The sequence below is a fragment of the Polistes canadensis genome, unplaced genomic scaffold, assembly GCF_001313835.1.
Source record: "Polistes canadensis isolate GaletaPanama2010 unplaced genomic scaffold, ASM131383v1 scaffold_23, whole genome shotgun sequence".
Lineage (NCBI taxonomy): Eukaryota > Metazoa > Arthropoda > Insecta > Hymenoptera > Vespidae > Polistes > Polistes canadensis.
In genome coordinates this window covers 29,513-35,556 of record NW_014569570.1, presented here as the reverse complement: position 1 = coordinate 35,556, position 6,044 = coordinate 29,513, and the positions used below count along the sequence as shown (strand labels likewise).

The window sequence follows — 6,044 nt, the reverse complement described above, 5'->3', positions numbered from 1 at the left end:
CTTTTCATTTTAAGTTTTGACCACATTCCTATTTATCGTTGTAAATATAATAATCCCTATTCGCGAATATTCAAAATATTCAATAGAAGAAAAAATTCAACGATCCTATCTCACAGATTTAATCACGAGGTATAAAATGCACAAGCATAATTAGTGTATACTAAAACGACGAGCTGAGGTTTATATTCAAACAGGATGTTAATATTTTATAATAATACCGATAAAATTTGATCATTAAAACCTGGTAACACGGGTGCGCGTATATAAATATTTAAATATACTAATAATATATGTTAATAATATATATGAAAATATTTGACGTTACAAAGTAAATTGCTCAACGTTGATTACACGATCGTTTGCTTCGGGAAAAAAATCATGTAATTGACTTTTTCTTTATATTATAGCTATCTTATATATAGTATGCACCCTACGACAGAAAATAATGATAAATAGAAGAAAAAGAAAAAGGTAAAAATAAAGAGAAAACTTCGTTTTTTTTCTTATTTTTTCGTTCCTTTTTCTTGTTAAACTTTTCTTTTCACCACGGACCAACGTACATTCAACGACACGACTTACATTACTTTATTCCCTTGGTTTCCCTTTAAAAGTAGTTTCGAACGGATTGAAAATACACGTGCAAGTAGAAATATTATGTCAGAAATCGACACGTACTCTAAAAAGTAAGGAACCTGTCCTAAGCTAAACTACATACATCAGATAGGAAAAGGGGAAGAAAACAAAAGGAAACAAAAAAGTAGAAAAAAAAGAAGAAGAAGAAGAAGATGCAAGAGAAATATGACTTAGTCGATGATGCAAGATGATCAATAGAAAAAGAGATAAGGAGAGAAAGAGAGTGAGAGAGAGAGAGAGAGAGAAACGAAAAGCGTGCCGTGGACAAGTCTATCCATCTTGCTTGGCTGACAAATCTGGGGAAGTGGAGTCTTCGGTACACAGATCCTCTCTTGGGGTTCGTTAGCAAGAAATTCTACGGATTCACCTGTGACTCTCTTTATCGTAGGAATGTCTACGAACTAACTTTGAGTACGATCAAATAATAAAACTTACTTAGATCTTAGAATTACCAACTTTTTTACTGAAGATACAAAAAAAAAAAGAGAGAGAGAGAGGAAATGAAAGGGAGGAAGGAAAGGAAGGGTTGGAGGATAAAGAAAGATAAAAACGAAGATAATTTAACGAAACAAAAGGAGGAGGATCGAAAGTGAGCATCGAATCGAAGTTACTCGCGAGACAGTGACTAATGATGGTCATTATCTGAGAAACGCATCCACGTTTTCTCTCCTTCTTTATCCCATATCTTTCTCTTTCTATCTCGTTATAATCGTTCTGGGAAAACGTTAATGCTTAAAGAATAATGCAGACCGAATAGAGTGTGGTACTAGGGTAGTAAGACGAAAGAGAGTAAAGATAATTGAATCCGAAGTTGAACTTTCTTACAAACTTGCACGGATATTGCAATGTATTGGATATGCATGTGGATATGTGTATATGTAGAAGTATATATATACATATAATAAAGATATAGGTAATTTTAACAATCTATCTATTTGCGATCATACTTTTCCATTCACTCATTTCGATTCGTTTTAATATCTCCCTTATTTGTACCAAATGAAAATAGAAAAAAAGGAAAAAACATTTAATCCTTAAATATATTCGTTTTCTAATCATAAAAACTTATAATAATTCCGTCGTTTACTACGTTTATATTTCAAAGTAACAACGTATGTTGTTATTTATTACTTCGCTAGAATCTAAAGTATTTTGTTTGTGATAAAATGCTACGAAAGAATTCAACGAAAGAATTCAACGAATGCGATTAATTGTAAGTTTTGAAATGAAAAATGAAAGGGGAAAAAAAAAAACGTATTTTATTCATTATCAAGATTGTAAATTACCGTGCATCACGCATTATCATTCATCGACTGTTAACAAGTTGTATTTATATAGAATTTTAGTAAAATCAATTGAGAACGTTTTATTTGTTGATATTATATCTTACTCTCTTTTGATGTTTACTCTTTCACGCTGTTTAATAATCCCACTGAAAATTGTTATTTAGTGGTTGGAAAATTCGCGAAAATCATTAAAATTTTTAATTGCAAATATTTAACGAATAGGTATTCAAAATGAATTTTCAAACAGTTACCAAAGTAATTCTTCAAAGGCAACGCGTCTAGAGATTTTCGAATTAAATTGGAAAAACAAAAGGAGAACAAAAATATATGAAATAAAACAAACAAACAAACAAACAAATAAGCAAACAAAAAAGTAAAGGAGTACTTTTCGACGTCGAACGAATTGACATTGGGATTTACTGTTTCGATTTTCATTATTTCCACGGAATAGTACATACGGACCCTCGAGTTATTGACGCGTTACAAAGCAAATGCATGAGAAAGTGTTTTTCGTGTGCAATGTAACGTGAAATATAATATAATATAATATATAAATATATTCTTTTATATTGTATAATATCAATAAAAAATTCTAGAAATCGATATGAAATATTGCTTTGCGAGTTTTATGTACAGGAATAAAATCTGTTTCATTTATTACGATTCCTGAACACACTGATAATAAATAAACAAATATACACAGACACACAATATTAACAATATTAATTGTATACCCTTTTTTTTCTTCTAATATCGTAATTCGTTCCCAATCAGAATGATTAAATTTTCGTTTATTAAATGACATCGTTTTTAATTAAAAATGCTTCATCATTTATGTATTATAAATCGTACGATCAAAGAACGATTTAATCAACGAAAAAAAAGAAAAAAAAGTAGAAAAAGTTAAAGCAAACGCCGATAGGAAAAGTCGAGTTGTTCGCACAACGTTGCTACGTCCATTCGTAGCTGCGTCTACGTAGAAGGCTAATTGTGATGTCGATAGGGGAGAGTGAAGACATCGTTACATTGTACATCACCCATTTATGGGAGAAATCTGTATCTGGTTCTTCGATTCGCATGAAGATAGAGCCGTTTCGAACGAAAGTCGACCTCCCGTGAGTATCTAGTATTTTCTAATGAGATTTCATCGTATGTTTCTCGATCGATCCATCCATCTCTTCGTTCTCTTTTTTTTCTCCCCCTTACTTCATTATATACATAATAAATTATACAGCAAAATACAGTTGTACTGTATATACAGAAAGTAAAGTAATTAAAATATTTGTTAAACGAAAGTTATTCATTATGGGTTTCCATTTACGACAAAATTAATTTGATCTTATAAATAATGAAAAAAAAAAAAAAAAAGAAAATTGTTAACCGAATCATAAATAAAGAAAAAGTTTTTATACGTTGAAAAATTTCTCTTAGTAGAAAAATATTTTTATCAGAGATATTTATATTTAAATTTTAAAAAGCTCATCCTCTGTATATGCCATATATATATATATATATACGTGTTTATCTGAAAAATATATTAAATGTAATAGTAACTAGATAAAAATTACAATATTAAATAATTAAAATGAAGTAATAAAATGTAATTTTTCGAGATAGATAACATCATTCTTGCTTGAAAATTCAACAGGATATTAAATCGTTTATATAATAAGTACGTATGTGTATATATACATATAATATAAATATCTGAAAGATGTATATTAAAATTAATCATAAGATAAGATTAGAATATTAAAATATTAATCATATAATTTCTGATACAAAATTCAACACAGGAGATTAGATCGTTAATATAATAAGTATCTATGTAATATATAAGAAATAGAAGTAATAAAGGATAATTATCAGAGAATCGATGTAGAGGAAAGTGTTCGTTTAAGTTAATTTAACTTAAGTGATGTTACGATAAAGAAAAAGAGATCCCATAGCTCATTGGTTACTTGAAGTAAACTCAAGGTAGCTCATGAAACATGGATCAAGAGTCGCCCCAGGAAGAAGCAAAGAAATCGGCCGCCCGTGGAGCCGTCGATGATGATCACCGATATGACTATAAAATGTTACTATCCATGAACTCCTTACAACCCGGTGTGCTACAAGAAACGTTTCCTGGCGCTGTTGGATTCACGGAAATTAGTACCACCGAGCACGATGCGTGCTCAGCAACTTACTGCATATATTTCTCTCCCTTTCGTTCTTCCTTTCTTTCTTTCTTTCTTTATTTATTTATTTATTTCTTTTTATGTAATCTTTCTTTACTTCTGCCTTTATTTCTATCTCATTCTCTTAGAAACGATCGCGTTCTCTTTCAGCAATGTTGTAGATCGTCTTCATCCATAACGCGCCCAGTTTTTCTAACACCATCAAGATCTATCCAATATTTTTATCCTTCCATTTTTGGATTTTCCAAATTTTCCAACATTTTATAAAATTAATAATACAAAAATTTTTCTTTTTTTAACTATACAAACCCCTCTCTCTCGCATCGGTGAAAAATAATCGAATGGGGATGCGTCATAGTTTAATTAAACGATACAAAAGTCACTTTAACCGAATCAATCAATTATATATATTTTATTTTTGCTAGATATTTTTGAAGTGATGGCATAGTGAAGCCATACATTTTTTTTTAACAAAACACATTGATAAATGAATATTGATTTTTTTCTTCTTTTTCTTTCCTCTGTAAAGCGAGTTTTGGGACAGCCTGTATTATATAGATTGTACAATTAATTGGAGAATAATTTGAAGGATTTGATATTGTTCTTTGAAATCATATGGATTAAATTGTATTGATTTAAATGAAATATATATGAAATTTGAAAATGAGTTTCGAAGTTAATTACGGCGCCAATGTACATAAAAGAATAAGTGTGCGTAAGTAAGTATATACATATACGACGAAAAAAAGAGAGAGAAAAGCCAATGAATAATGGACAAGTTGAATACTGTAGAGGATAAAATTACACGCGGTCTGCAACCAGCCAAGAGAATTCGTAGAAGACGATCGGCCGTATTTAAGTAACATACATCTCCTACGACATATACAGGTGTGCCAAGGTAATATAGTCTTGAAATTACCGCGAAATTCATCGGTAAAAGGACCGACGAATTCGTCGAATCGAAAAATTAAGAAGGTTAGCGTGACTTACGTTCGGCACGCGTGCCCAATAAGATACAACTCACTCGTAATCTTATTTCGTGTTACTTTTTTCCAATTCAAGCAACCCCATCAATCCTTTTACTTTGACTAACGACGAGTCCTACCATTCTGCTTGCAGTTTCATACCAATTTCTTTTTAACCCTTTATAACGCCTTGTAACTTTCGAGTCACTTGTATATATATACAGGGTGAGATAAAAATAGCTTTCCTTAGAGTTTTTCTACAAAAACCACAAGATTTGGATGAGTTATAACCGTTGATAGAACAATCACTCCAAAACTTAAATACCAATCTACAGTTGTAATTTGCCCCATATGTAAAATTAATAATTTATTTCATACCTGTAATTTCAAATATTGGTTAAGTATTAATTATTGAACGTATGTTGTTTAAGTAATTTAAAAAATTATTCTTAGTACAGTGTTTTTTCGTATTATTATATTACATACCGATATTTATTATTTAATCATATATATTTATATGTGTAAATCAATTTGATATATTTCTTCTTGAAAACTTTTTGCAACAAACTTCTCTCGTTTGCGAGGGAAATTTCAAAACTATTCGCATCCTTCAAATACTTCATAGTGGCGCCCTCTCGCTGATAGAAAGCCAATCTATTTCGTGATCTACTTTGTTGTTTATACCAATATTAAAATATTATACAACTCGTAAGAGTAAGTGTACAAACAATGTTATCAATTATTTTGTAATATCTGAAATCATTGCTATATAAACGTTTGATTGAACTAACTTAATTGATTTCAGAAATTTTCTTTCGTAAATTTGAATTTTTCAAAGTAATGTATCGACGTGAAATTTTCTTACCTTTATCATCAGTGAATAAGATTCAATTTTATATATAAATAAATAAAAAGTATTATTCTGTCCTTTTTTTTATATTAGTCAATAATAACTGATAAATTGTTCACTTTTATAGAAG

The 6,044-nt window shown here is 29.9% G+C and overlaps 1 long non-coding RNA gene across 1 annotated transcript; it reads right to left on the bottom strand.

The window, feature by feature from the left end:
• Nucleotides 1-3,741: 3,741 nt before the first annotated feature.
• On the bottom strand, nt 3,742-5,989 carry LOC106783595. The gene is made up of 3 exons (XR_001381331.1): nt 5,930-5,989; nt 5,551-5,817; nt 3,742-5,442 (listed from the first exon to the last, which is right to left on the bottom strand). It is a non-coding gene; the product is annotated as an uncharacterized LOC106783595 (long non-coding RNA).
• Nucleotides 5,990-6,044: the final 55 nt, after the last annotated feature.